Below are 15,588 nucleotides of genomic sequence, written 5' to 3'. Positions count from 1 at the left end.
CTTCACTCGTCTACTTCTTGGAGTTCAGCCTGCAGGTTTCAAAGCTCAGGCCAAGGGCCTCTGAAATCATTCAGTATGGGCTGCATATATATCAAACATTTAGCATATGTGACATATGCTGAGTTAATACCAGTATCCTGGAAAGAACACCTCCAAGAACAGGAGCATGAAGTTCTGCTCACCTAAAGATTCTGTTCTTCCTTGGCAGCATAGACTTGAGTAATTCATTAGACTCTCAGGCCTGTTTCTTTCTCGCATAATGGGAAGCATATATGTTCTACCTCTTTTGTAAGTCTGTTGGGAGAAGAAAATTAAATTGAGGTAAACCATACACAACGCTTAACACAAAGTGGCCATCATATAGTATGCTCTCAACAAAAACTTGACTTGATGTTATAGTTGTTCTTTTAAAGCACTACAAAAATGTAAAGTATTGTTACGTTTGTGATTATTTTAGTGTTCCCCAAAAATACACAGCAAGACCTGAGAAAGCAGAGACACTGGGATTTTTTTCTTTCATCACATCTATGTCCAGACATTCGTCATTTTTCACCTGAATTACTTAAATAACTGCTTAACTATTCCTTTTCCTTTTAACGTCTTTCCTCCAATTTATTTTCCACAATCAACAAAACAAATCTAAGTCCATTCCGTGAAAAAAGCTATCAGGATGTCCCATTGCATAGGGAATGAAAGACAAAGTCTTTGGCACGTTACATAAAACCTTCCATGACCATGATCTTCTCTTCGAGCCTGATCTGCCTCTACGAAACCTCCCACCCTATTTTCCATTAATGCTGTGGTCCATTTTATATGATTTTCCCTTGAAAGTGGGATTCCATTCTCATTATTTAGGCTGGTCCCATCTTCTATAGCTCACTTTACCATCTTCTGCTTCTACCCCAGTGGACACAGGTATTATCTCTCCAACTAAGCCAAAGTTTTCTAATCCCCAAGCACATAAAAGTGTCCTTCCTTCTCAACCACTCAACCACTCAATCAGGAAAAGTCCTGCCAGTCTTCAAGACTGTGCTTAAATATCACTTTCTCAGGAATGTATTTCCTAACTCCCCTGGCAGAGTCAAATGAACACTTGAGTGCTCCATCAGTACTTGGATCTCACTTTGGTTACAGCACTTGTCACATTATATTGTGGATGTTTCATACATGTCTTCACCATCCCACCATCTATACTATGAGTCCCTTAGGGGACTCTGATCAACTTTGTTTTTCTAGTTTCTAACACATAGAAAGCATCCAAAATAATTCTAAATTTCAGAGGTAAAGAAAGAAAGCAAATATCATCAGAGATCTCTCCCAAGCACTGTGTATAGGAAATTTTTCTTTTGAATGTATTTGGTGCTATCATTAAAAATCATCAGAAAGATAAATAATAAGCAGTGAAAGATGAAGAAGGTTGAAATGAGAATGGGAATAATATGGGAAGTGGGAAGGATAATGATGACTATACAATGGAATTGTCAGTGAAATGAGCAACTAACTTAAATTAGGAACTATTCACAAAAAGAATTGTGAAGATAATTTGGAAAAAGTTTAAGAAGAGTTTGTGTGGAAAAGAGAAATTGTTAACTTTCATATTTAACAATGACAGCTATTAGAACATGACATGGGAGCAAAAAGTAATTATCATGTGTAACACAAGTTCAGCATGGTGGACCCTCAACTCATGATTATTGACTGATCAATTATCAGTTGAAGAATGTGACCTGCAGGTTGTTTCTTTAGTTTATGGTACAACACGTGTATTAACTGCCTTAACTAAGTCAGTATTATAAATATTCCAAAAATCACTGTGTATTAATCAGCCAGAGCTGCTATCACAAATTACCATAGACTGGGTGGCTTAAACAATAAACATTTATTTCTCAGAGTTCTGGAAGCTGGGAAGTCCAAGATCAAGATGCCAGCAGATTTGGAGTCTGGTGAGCACCAGCTTTCTGGTTCATGGATGAAGCCTTCTTGCTGTGCCCTCACATGGTGGAAGAGATGGCTGAGTTCCCTTGGGTCCCTGATATAAGTACACTAATCCCTCTCATGAGGTCTCCAGTCTCATCACCTGATTACCTCCCAAGGGCTCCACCTCCAAATATCATCACTCTGGGTATTAAATTTCAACAGATGCATTTTGGGAGGACACAAACATTCAGTTTGTAACACGTGTGAAAATATTTCTTAAATACTTTATAAAAATAACATACCACAGAGGAACAGCATGGGCATGGAATGAAGCAGCACGAAACAATGGAATTAACGTTGCATTTGGGAGTTCAAATCTCACCCTAACTGTGTGATGTTGGAAATTCTACTTTTCCTAACTATGTCTCCATTGTTTTTCCTCTTTAAAATGAAGGGAATCACACCTTCTTCATAAAATTGCTATAAAAATTAAATGAGCTAAAATAGTAGGTTAGTTCTTTGATTTTTTTTTTTTCTAAAAATCAGTTGTTTTGGTCCAAAGAATAAGACCTGGTTACTGGTTCTGATCTTTCCTAGTTTTAAGTGAACAGCTATAAAAGGCAAACTGTCATATCACGTTGAACTTTAATTTTAATAAAATGCACATCTCATGCTCTTCTTCACTTCCCCATGTAATCCTGGCACCTTCAAGGCTTGTGCTTCCCTCCATCATTGTTTCAGCAGCAGTCACATTATGAATTGTTGATAATTTCATCAAAGTCTGCATGGTTACTAACTTTGGGTGTGAGCTACAGCATTTTCATCTGCCATTTTTATATCAAACACATTCAAGGATCACACAAAACATAACCTGGGGAAGGCTTGCTCTCCTTTTGCTCTTGTTCCTGTCTCCTTTGATTTTCTAAATGGGAATTGTTCTAATGTGCATGTGTCTCAAAGGCTGTCTGCATAATTCAAAATTAAGTGGACAGTGGACAAGTATTTATTGGGTGGGAGAGGGCCAGAAGCTAGGATGTACATTTTACATACATTGTCTCTAATTTAGTAAACAAGCATGGTGATGTGTAAAATCTATTTATACCCCCTTGTTACAGATGAGAAAACCGAAGCTCTGAGAAGCCCTGAAAGTTGGGTGACAGCAGAGCTGAGCTTCATTTGGGGATCTGTTTGACTTCACAGCCTTTGCTCTTTCTGGAACATTAGACAAACTCTCATGCTACAACCTTTCTCCAAATGGCCTATCACTGTCACTCGGTTCATATCTACTATAGTTTCTTGATTACATTTTCATTACTCTGGTCGAGTTGGAAAATTCCCTGCCTGAAGTCATGAGTCCCTTATCTCATGCTTCTTTGCCTGAAATCTTGAGTCTCTTATCAATTCTTGTCATCCATTCTCAAAGATTGGAAATCTATTTTCATAGTTGCCGAGCATGCTCTTGGTCCAAAACAAATAAATTACTAAGAAAAGTAACGAGGTTGTCATGTGCTTCCCCACAAACTCCATAGCCTGGCTTAGATGGAATAGAAGGGGTCCCTGACCCCAGATCACTACAACTGGGAGCTGGCCATACCCACAAGAGGCCACCCTACCCATCAGTCACCCACTTTGTCCAAGCCATTTTCACAGTCAAATTCCTCACCAGGAGACACAGTAAAAGATCCATGGAACTTTAGGCCACAGCTGCCCTTTGATCACTTCAGACTTCCTTTGCCAAGACAGAAGCAAGCAAGGAAAGACTCATTATCCTGACAGGAGTAACTGATGACCCATTCAGAGGATCTAAGTAGGTGACCCTCATTACCTGTTTCAGACATCCACTGTTTCATAACTGGCATAGGAAACAAAGAGTTTGATACTCAAGTGGCCTACAGACCATCACTTGGTGACCTTTGCCTAATCTTGACGGTAAGTAGTCAAGAACTGAAGCCACTGCCTAAGAAAAGCATAGTGACCAATGGCTCAGATTCCTCAGGGATAAGAGTCTGTGCCACTGATTAAGACCAGCATAGGTAGTAGTTAATGGTGAAGGGAAACTAGATTGGTAAGGAAAGCAATGTGATTCAGTTACAGCTCCAAGACCAGCTACAAAAGCAAGGGTTATACATCATCCTGCTAACATTTTCTTACAAGTTTCCCCAAGAAAGACACAATCCAGGATCCTGGAGAAGTTGATCTCCAATGGACTAAACTTAACATAAGCAACAAGCAGATTTGAACAGAGCAACAGAGCAAGGAATGGGCTATGGTGGATGCTGTGATGTGCCACCCGCATCCCCTTCAGGACTGATGCACTCATTTTCCCAGCTGCCAAGAGTGCTGCCTGACAGAGGATCACCACTTTGCTCCTCTCTGGGAATTGCCTCCAGTCACAGGAATGAGCTACCCCCAAGGTTACATCCCCACTCTGGGGCAGCCCTCATCTAATGACTGGTCTATGCTGAGGTACAAAACCCAGGCCCCTTGCCTCAGTTGGGACAACCCTGAAGAGCCTCCTAGCTTCAGAGCCCCACATGTTTTGGGCTGAGTTATCCATGTTAACTGCATTCCAATTTAACTTTTCCCTCTGCCCAATCCTGCCTTTCCTCACTTCCTCATGGAATACTCCCAATAAACCTCCTGAATACATATCAGATGTGTTTCTAGGAAACCTGGCCAGATTTTACATCTATACAGTGTTTGTTCATTTTTTCAAACAATTATAATAATAACTGATTTACATTCGACTACCCTTTATCTTCCACCCCTCCTTTTCAATTTTATATCCAATCAATGAATTCACTGTGCTCTATAGAGTCATTCATACTGTCCCGCCATCACAAACATACATTTTCTTCACTAAGTGTTTGACTCTGCTTTTTTTTTTCTCAAAATATTTTGTGTAAAAATGAATATATTTTCTAGTTTTTCTATTTGGCACCACTGTTTAACTCTTAAACAATTTAAATATTTCCCTCTGGGAGACTGGAATTTATTTTGCATGATTACACAACATAAGATAATCATTGCATTCCCTGTCTGTCTGGATGAAGGTTCTGTCTTAGGTAAGCAGTCTGCTACTTGCAGCCTCTACAACCTTAGACAACTCCTGGTGTCTTTTCTTGGGTCAAGACTGTGGCTGAGCAGCTTTGTGCTTTCCACTCTCCTTGTCATTATTCTGATTATCTTCAGGCCTGGGACCTTAATACCCACAGAATGGGGCTGCCAGATTTAGCAAATAAAAATACAGGAGACCTGGTAAAATTTAAATTTGAGATAAGCAAAAATGAAATTTTAATATAAGGGTGCACCAACTATTGCTTGGACATCCATGCAACGATGGAAACATAGTTAAACTAAAAGTTGTTTATTGCTTATATGAAACAAATTTAAGTGAATGTCCTGTATTTTATCTGGAAACCTTAACATAAACTGTATTAGAAAATTTTTTAAAACTCTAGAACACTCACCATAGTCTTCAAAGTACTGGATTTGGAGACAGATTTGAGTTTGAATCCAAGCTCTTAGTTGTGTGACTACAAGGTAGTTACTTGAATTTGCCAATTCTTGGTTTGTTAATCTGTAAAATGGGCATAATTGGACCTACCCTGCTTTCCAGGTCCTGATAGGGATCAGAAATGGTGACAAGGATGTATGTGTTATAATATGAATATGTAAGCAGAGGCTCTAAGTTGACAGGATAAATACTGTACCTGGAAGCTCTATCTTTGGTACAATGCTATGCCCATATTTAAGATTAGATTTACATTCATAAACTACTCTTCAGTAGGCTTGAGCCAATTTACAACTGGTAGATGAGAATGTCTGTTTTCTCTCCTAAACCAATGCCAAGTTATATTAAGTAATTTCAGTCATTAACATGTCTGTGATATTATCAAGTGTAGTTGATAAAAACTAATGTTCGTAGTCTAACCTTGCAGTGCAGTGTCATCTCACATGAATAATGGTTCTATTATCAGGAATGGGTAATGCAGACTCCTTTACAGGATGGATTGTTCAGGTTCAGCATAGTTTGTCCTTAGCAAATAACAAATAATACTTTATTACTTTATGTCTGACACACCAATTAATGTCAAGGTTTAAATTGCTCCAGCCTCTGCCCACCCATTAAGAGATGATTTGCTCATTGGAATCTTATTGAGATGGATTTACAAGAAGTTAAAATATTGGAAAGAAGACCTTCTAAAAGCCAGGACTGCCATTAGCCATCTTGAAGTCTTTACAAAGGTTACTAAACTTCTCTAGGACTCTATCAATTAAAAGAGATAATCTCTCAACCCTTCCAGTCTGTGACAGTCTCTGAATCTATAGTTTGAGGTTTAATTACTGTGATATGGATATTAAACTCTAATTCATGTCTTACATAAAGATGTTATTCATTGAGCCCAATGTTATTTGTGAATCAGGTACTAAGGAATGCATTTAAGGAAGTTTATTTACTTATTCTTTTCTATATATTTATTCTCCTCAAATAATTTTCAACACACGACTATGAGAACATTAATTAGGCCAAATTAATTAGGACAAACACCAAGGGCCAAGAATAGTGCAAGTAGTAAAAACTTTGGCTAATGATAACCATTATAGTAGAATGCCCAACTTAGCTACGAGCTTCCTGGTTGGCAAGGCAAAAAGGACAATGCAATCAACCTCAGTAGATATGTATGTCTCAAAATCTGACCAATGGAGGAAAAATATCTGTTCTTCAGGAAAAAGTGTGTTTTCAACTTTGTTCTCTTCCACTAAATTCTATGTGGGCATTTACAAAAATCGTTGTTACATCATTGAAATGACATATATTCTTATACATGAGGATATAAGGATATACATCTAACATCCTCATAGGAGGATATAAGGATACATGTCAAATACAAGGATATATGTCTATTTCCTTATACTAGGTCAAATACTTGAAGGTTCATGAACTCCCTCACACATCCTTGATTTCACTTGACTATCCAAAATATAAATGTGGTACAAGGCATCATCAGAAGTCTTTGATACCTTTTTATAGCCTCAGTTCATGCCACCTGTTAGAGTAACTGTATACCTGTACCATCTAAAATAATAGCCCCATTAGTTATCTCTGTCTATTGGATATTTGCAGTATGGGTGGTTCAAATTGAGATATGTTCTAATTTAAAATATACGCTGGATTTCAATACATACTGTTTTCAAGGAAAAAAGTAAAATATCTCATTATTAATTTTTATATTAATTAGAGAACATTGGTACTATTTGGATAAAGTAAAAATGTTACTAAAATTCATTTCACCTGTTTCTTTTTACTTTTTATAACATAGTCACCAGAAATTTAAAATTGCATACGTGGCTTGCATTTGTAGCTCATGTTATATTTCTACTGGGCAACATCCATGTATAACAACAGTAGTAATAAAATCATAGATTTTTGAGAAGCAAACAGGTGCAGACAGTTAGTGGTTGCTATAGATGTATTATTTCATTTTCCATACGGTAACACCTCATGTCAAACCGAGTCAGAGAGGCTTAGGTACTTGGTTCAACATTGCAAAACTAGTATGTGTCAGTTGCATAAACCAATTTCCAAAAAAACCTTTCTCATCCTTTAAAGTTCTAAGTCTTCTGGTCCTGTTGAGAAGTTGTTCATTTTGTCACCATAATCACATTAATCAATATTGTTTAGAGATCAGAGAACTGAATTAAAATGGGGCAGATTTAGGTTTCAGTCCTGTCTCTGCTATCAGCTTAGTTCTCACCACCGGACCTCACTTTACCTTCTTTAACCAGATTATCTAATTAGCTAATGTGTGTTAGTGTTTATTATGCTTTAGGCACTTATCTAAGCACTTTACCTATTAACTTATGCAACCATCATTACAACTTGTAAGGCAGTTACTACTATAGGTGTATTTTTCAATGAAGAAAACAGGGCATTAAGAGGTTAATCAACTTTCTGAAGATCTTACCACCAGGAAATGGAAGAGGCAGAATTTGGACCAGTTTGTTTAGCTCCAGAATCCATTTGCATAAGTTCTAGTGGCACCCAGGATGGAACCAGGGGGCAGTCTGTTCTGGGTGTGGGTAATAAAGAAGTGCATTGTCTTAAAGAACTTGAAAACAATAATACACCCGGCTAAACGTCAATCTGTGTTTACTGTCACCAAGCACTGGCAATTCTAAATGATTTCAGGGAGAAAAATACATGTTGCTCCAAATTATTTGTTGGTCAAACAATTGCTGCTATTAATGTTGAGTTTTACTGATGTGTGTATAAGTTTCAAATAGGCACATGCTTATTGTCCATTAATAAAAGATAAAGTTAATTCAGAGGACTCTCAGTTCTAGAGTAGGCCCCTAACACAGGCAGGACTAGCTGCACACATTGGTTTAGAGAGTAAGCTTGTAACAATTAGGAATCGTTTAGACTCACTTCAGGTACAGGTGTAGTTTGTATCTCCAACCTCTGTGGTAGTACATATTTTTATGTTTAACCAACAGTTGAAAAATAAAGAATGAGAGCACAGTGATGGCAAAGATAAAGAAAAAGTGTCTGAGTTGCTTCCATTCTATCATTCTATGTGGTAATAGGGAATGTTTATTTCTGTTTATAATGTCAAACAATCACACAGTGTGAAATCCAAAGTGAAATATTTTCATTTGTGAAGTAAACATTTTAGTTTATTCATGAAACATATTCATTCCATTACATGATTATTACTGAAAATGCTTGTGCCCTACAGAACAAGGACATATCAAAAACAGACATAATTTCGGTATCAACTATGGTGTATCTACCACTTAACTCTCAGAGTTTCTAGGAACAGCAGCCTCTCTGTATGTCCTGTCTGATGTAAAATGCCATGTTTTATGATTATGTCAATTCTCAATCTTCCTATTTCAGAATGTAGGCAGTTCAGAGGGCCTGAAATCCTTCTACAAATTGAAGCAGGGAATAAATAAACAAAGCTCATTTATACCAAGCCCCCACAGTCATTTTCTTCATTTTATTCTGGACCTTCTTGACTGTGTTTCTCAGAAACGTGGTTCCCAAACCACAATGTAAAGATGATGTTTCTTTGTGCCTTTGATCCCAAAGTCCTCCCCAACTTCATTTCCAAGGAAACTCTTGCAGTTTCCCTGGATGTGCCATGATCTTCCTCTCTTTCTACATGCATGTCTGTTCCTCCCTCTACCTGGAGATTCTCCCTACCCTCCTTCTCTATGACCCACCTTAGGCTTTGGAAACAGCCCACTCCTCCTTTAGGATTCATCTTACATGTGAACATCCCATGGGAAAACCCTCCTGACAAAGTTACTGATTACTTATTTATTGAACACATACAATAATCCTCAGATTGCTGGTTTACATGTCTGCTTCCTCTTCCCTCACCTTAAAAGTGACCTGCTGAAGTTTAGGAATAACTTTCTCAGTATTGTGCTAAATAAGAGGCCTGGAACAAAGTCTGTCTCCTAGTATTGCCTCAATAAATCTTTAGCTAATAAATTCTTGAATGAGGTTCAATATTATCTGAATGCTTAGACTGATGCCCCTAGGGAAGAATATGACAACATTTAAAACAATAAGGAAAAATTATCTAAGCCTGAGGTTCCTGGAAAATAGCCTGAGGCAAATCTTAATGTCTGAGTAAAATGCCTGGCCACAAGAGAAAGGAACAAAAGGGAAGACAGAGAAGGAAGAAGAAAAAATACAAGCTTGGCATGACTAAACTGTTCCAAGTTTCAGACAAAAATATATCGGTCATGGGAGATGTCCCTGGAAAAATGGAATGGAACTAGTGTGTTTCACTGCCTCAGAGGGAAGAATGAGCAATTTCTCCACCAGCTCTTTTGCATCTCTGTGTCTCACTGGTCCAAGTTCGCCCCATAGGATGTGAACTCCTCCATAGTGCTTGGCTATGTTGCCTGAACCCTCCAGACAGCCTCTTGGGAAGCTGGAGCCTCATGGGTCTGGTGGGGTCAGACAAGGTCTGCTGCTGCCACAGTTCTCAGCACTGGGGGCTCCATGGAGACCATTGCTGAAGCCTGACTCTTGTTCCCAGAAGAGGCACTGGCAGGACATAGGTGATGGGGACCTTAGCCAGGTTTGCTGCTGCAGAAATGGCAGGAGCCAAATTTGGGAAAAGAGCAAGTGACTAATGCTAAGCAGCTTATCAGAAGTGCATCAACTGGGTTCACTACATAATGAACAACAACAAATAGCAGCTGATGTGTACTAAGCATTTACATTGGATCAGACCCCATATTGGGTCCTGGGGTCACAGCGGTGAGCAGAAAAATGACACAGTCCTTTTTCATAGAGCGTAAATGGTTTGATGAAGAAAGTAAACATTAATCAAACAATCACCAAGTAAATGAAAACTTGTAAATATGAAAAGAACAACCAAGAGAAAAGTTCTTCATAAGTTTATGTCAAAGTTTATGTCATTTCAAATCCTGTGATAGGAATTATTTGCCAAATAAGGGTGTCAGGGAAAGATTCTCTGAGTGTATAAGAATGAAGTAGAAATATTAAGGATAAAAAGGAGTTATGGAGGTCAAGCGAATGGAGGAGGAAAATATAGACACACGAGCAGCAGTGGGCAGAGGCCCACTGGTGGTGTGGAGAAGGTGCTTAGAAGATGTGATGAAAGAAGTTACTGGCCAGGCGCGGTGGCTCATGCCTGTAATCCCAGAACTTTGGGAGGCTGAGGTGGGAGGATCACCTGAGTTCAGGAGTTCGAGACCAGTCTGGTCAACATGGCAAAACTCTGTCTCTACTAAAAACACAAAAATTAGCCAGATTCAGTGGCGCATGCCTGTAGTCCCAGCTACTCGAGAGACTGAGGCTGGAGAATTGCTTGAACCCATGAGGGAGAACTTGCAGTGAGCCAAGATCACAGCACTGCACTTCAGTCTGGGTGACAGAGCAAGACTCCATTAAAAAAAAAAAAAAGAAAGAAAGAAAAGAAAAGAAAGAAGGATGTTGAAGATGTTGTTCTGGGCCAGGTGAAGATGGAGAGCTAGACAGAGGATGGCTCAACAGAGGCCATGGAATCCATTCAGGGAATTTCTGCCTTAACCATAAAAGCAATAGGAAGCTACCAGAAGAATGTAAAGAGACCCATGAAGAAGCTAGCTTAGCTTGTACTGAAGAAGAGATGGTGGAGTTGAAAATAAACGCAGACAGATATGAGGTTGACTATGACAAGATGTCTTACAATAGCAATGGGACAAAACTGGAGAATGGTTATAGCAGACTATTATAATAACCTTAACTTTAAGCCAGCATTATATGGCTTGAAAACTGTGAGTTATGCATACACTTGTATTATTTTTCTCCTGAGTGCATTACTTTATAGTTTCCTGGATCATGTACCTTTTTCTACTCTCTCCTGAGACACTGAAACACTTTTTCCTATCAGTCAGGTGTTCCACAAAACAAAACATCCTCTACCCACAGAAGGATTAGTTTTTCATTCTGTCTGCTATAATGTTTAATAACATTTTACAATGAGTAATTGTGTGGATTTCTAAGATTATGCATTTTCTTAAAATAACTATAATGACAATGGAGATTATATTTATTATAATCAACATCTTAATTTTCTGGGTTTGGATGGAGTGTCCTCTATTCTTGAGAAACTTTGCACAGATCTGCAAAGCTCAAGAGCAGAAAGCAAAAGAGAGTGACCAATTACATTTTGCATGAATGCAGGCAAGACTAAGCCTCACTGATTCCTCATCCTTATCTTCACAAAGACAGAAACAATCACCAGATTGTTGTATAAGTGAGAGTTTTCAGTTCAAACTGTAAATCACGTATAAAAAGAATTATTATAATTACAATAGGAAATTGTAAAAGTATTATTTAGTACAGTGCAAAACAGTATACTAAAAGATTTTTTATGGCAATATAAAATATCATACTATTATTCCATATTATAGCAGTAATTCAAGAAATCTTTATAAAACATAATGATGATAAAAAGAGACAAAACAAAGTAATGCAGAGGATATTAAATATTAAACTTGTATAAAACATCCAAAACAGTGTGGTGATTCCTCAAGGATCTAGAACTAGAAATACCATTCGACCCAGCCATCCCGTTACTGGGGATATACCCAAAGGATTATAAATCATGCTGCTATAAAGACACATGCACACGTATGTTTATCGTGGCACTATTCACAATAGCAAAGACTTGGAATTAACCCAAATGTCCATCAGTGACAGACTGGATTAAGAAAATGTGGCACATATACACCATGGAATACTATGCAGCCATAAAAAATAATGAGTTCGTGTCCTTTGTAGGGACATGGATGCAGCTGGAAACCATCATTCTCAGCAAACTATCGCAAGAACAGAAAACCAAATACCGCATGTTCTCACTTATAGGTGGGAATTGAACAATGAGATCACTTGGACACGGGAAGGGGAACATCACACACCAGGTCCTATTGTGGGCAGGGGGGAGGGGGGAGGGATATCATTAGGAGATATACCTGATGTAAATGACGAGTTAATGGGTGCAGCACACCAACATGGCTCATCTATACATATGTAACAAACCTGCACATTGTGCACATGTACCCTAGAACTTAAAGTATAATAAAAAAGAAAAAAAAATCCAAATGAAATGCCATCAAAATTGTAATGGGCAACTTGAACTTACTTCTATGATAACTTCTATTTTATACTGAATTTTATGCTTGAATTGGCCACATACAATTTCTAATTGATGTTTTTAAATGAAACTCTTTTCAAAGTTTTTAATGGTCACCACAACTAAAAACTGTCTTTGTTCAAGTAGGTGGTCATAAAATGTAAAACTATTTTTAAAACCCTTCAATATTTGCAATAGTTGAAATTAAATTTACAGAATCCAGAAGATCTTTTTCTCCTTTAGTTGACGAAAGTAATAAGTACATTTCTTGCAATAATATAAATAGATTTCAAATGCAATCAACCATTTCTATAAAAAATATTTCAAAACAGTGAAGAAGTTCTCATCTGAAAACATATGTGAGTTGCTAAAGTGATTATCCTCTACAGCTAGACTGAGCAGAAAGAAGATATAAAAGAACTATCACTAGAAGAGCATATCAACCACAGATAGAACAGAGGAATCCAATATTGTGAAGACTGAGCCTCTGGGCTGGCCCATGAAGTTGTGGCTTCTAGTCCTTGAAGACGCTGCCTTCCAGCTTTTCCACCACTCTGGCAACCTAGGCTACAGGCCATGTTCCCAGGGCATCTGGAACATAAACTTACTAAACTCTGCAGGCATGTTGTCCACAAAGGGCAGAATAGTGCTTCATGACTGAAGCTCCCCTAGCTATGCTTCACAATTCACAGTCAAATAAGAATAGCCAGATATTGCTTATTCTGGTCATTGCCTGCAGTGGCCTCACTTGACCTCAGCCATCAGTCCCCACTCTTCACCTAAAAATGCCTAAGGGTCGGTGAAGTCAACAGCCAATGGGATTCATCAATATCATCTACTCAAGACAAAAAGACAAAGGCCTCCTCGCCACCCACTCCCAACCACTGTCTGGAAAACGCTGTCTTAGAGGAACATTCTTCACCCTCAGTGAACAGAAAGGCAAGAGTCTATGTGCATGAGATACTTGCAAATTTAGTATTAGCACAGCAGGTGTGCTGGCATTCTGAAGGGATTGTAATAAGATTCAAATCAATATGCCCTGGTGCTTCAAGTGGTCTTGTCTGTGATGCAGTAGAATACAGCTCTGTCTCCCGAACCCTTGTCCAAGTATGTGGAAATTTTACTTATCGAGGACAAAACTGAGCTTTTAAATTTAAAATTGAACATGAGTCAACAGAACATTAGATATGTAGGTTGAAATAATTAAGGTACAATTGCATCCAAGTAACACCTCGGAAGCAGATTAGTACAAATAAAGCTCATTCATATTCCACAGCTCTTGTCAGATAATAAAGAGTTCAACAGAATTCAACTAGTGGCTTTTGTTTGGTAGAGCAATTATCAAGTGGAAATCATGATTCATTACAAATGTCATCAGTCCCTTAAAAGTGATTATATATTTCTTTGCCTGGAAGACATCTCTTCCAATTTCTTTCTTGTTTAAATTCTTAATTTTCTGCCTAGGAAAACCTCTAAAACAGAAAAAACTAAATTTCTCAATCTTACACTTGGCCTTAGGCATGTCACTTAAGATCTGTGATCCAGTTTTCCATTTATAAGCCAAACAAATGAGCTGAAATTATATATGAGGCTGCATAACTTTAAAATTCTAGAATGTTATCTTTGATTTATTACCACAAATCACTCACTTGATTTAGAATATTTTCCTCAGAAACTGTGTGTTTCCCCCAATATAAAATGTTACTTGGATTATCATTGAAAGTCAAGAAAATTAAATAATGGCATAAAATGATACAAGCTTTAGGTAACGTGAGCAGAGACAGAGATGGCGTTATTTATCTTTGCATCCTCGGGATTGTTTGGTGTGTATTCAGTGCTCAGCAGATATTTGATAGATTCAAAGAAGGATCTTTGCTGAACACATAATCTTCCATGATTGTTTTGGGGGATTTATTTTCCTTGTTTGTTTTGCTTTTGTTTTTGAAAGGGAACTTCTTAGCTTGAACTTTTCAATACTAAAGTTGTGTGACATATAGGAATTGAAAAGGCCCCAATACAGATAAAATCATCCGCAAATCTCTTTCTTGGTTCATACCAGCTTCACCATAACCTTTGGCATCGTGTATAAGGCTATTTTCTTAGGCTATGCCCTTGATGCCCTTATCAGACCATTCATTCCTTTCCTACGCTGGGTGCAAAGGCTATGGAGGTAAATAAAACAAACAACCATCTAGCTTTCATGGAGCATATGTTCTAAAGGAGAAAGACAGGGGGAAACATATAAATGTGTAACAAAGAAAACTTTCAGAAAGCAATAAGCTTTATGAAGAAAAAGATATAGTTGGAAACAAGGATAACAGGATAACGGGGGAGAATTGGGGTGAGGAAGCACTTCAGCTAGGGTGCTTCCAGAGAGGTCATTTTAGGGAGATCATATGACACAATAAAGGTGGTCTGTGGAAGATCTTGGAACCCAGTGAACAGTCACAGGCAAGGGCAAGCACTAAAGTCCTAATACGAGATCTTGAAGAGTGGTAGGAGGAATATAGGTCATCATGGCCAGAGTGTCCCAAGAAAGAGAAAAAAAGAGATGAGAAATTGAAAAGTTAGAAAATGATATTCAAGTCTCCACTGACTGCTTAATACTTGTATGGAGTCAACACATTTCATTTGCCCTCTTTGAACCTCTGTGTACTCCTGTATATTAGGGAATAATACTTGCCTCACAGGATGGCTGTGAGGATTCCATACAACAAAAGTCCTTCAGTGCCATCCCATGATATGCCAAATGAAATTCAAACTCCCTAGCACAGCCACCCAGGAGGCATGACTACCTCTCTAATGTCACTTCAGCTGTTTGACACAAATACAACATGTCTTTGCAGTCCCTCAAATGAGTCAAGATTTTCCTCTTTACTTTATATGGTTCCCCCTGTCTTTTCCCTCTAGAATATAAGCTCCATGAAAGTGAGACTGTTGTTTGTTTTATTTACTGTCATAGGCTTTGCATACAGCACAGGTACTTGAAAGGCATGAATGG

The 15,588-nt window shown here is 38.1% G+C and overlaps 1 long non-coding RNA gene across 2 annotated transcripts in view; it reads right to left on the bottom strand.

The window, feature by feature from the left end:
• Nucleotides 1-15,588, bottom strand: part of LOC110744014 — a 33,611-nt gene that overhangs the window by 12,212 nt on the left and 5,811 nt on the right. The window contains exons 1-2 of one of the 2 annotated variants that reach the window (XR_002524019.2): nt 7,887-10,668; nt 183-5,955 (exon numbers count right to left, since the gene is read on the bottom strand). This is a non-coding gene — a long non-coding RNA (uncharacterized LOC110744014). Of the gene's footprint in view, nt 1-182; nt 5,956-7,886; nt 10,669-15,588 lie in introns of those variants that run through there. The other variant, XR_002524020.2, reaches the window with a different exon arrangement.

The sequence above is a fragment of the Papio anubis genome, chromosome 8, assembly GCF_008728515.1.
Source record: "Papio anubis isolate 15944 chromosome 8, Panubis1.0, whole genome shotgun sequence".
NCBI lineage: Eukaryota > Metazoa > Chordata > Mammalia > Primates > Cercopithecidae > Papio > Papio anubis.
This window is presented reverse-complemented; position numbering and strand designations above follow the sequence as displayed.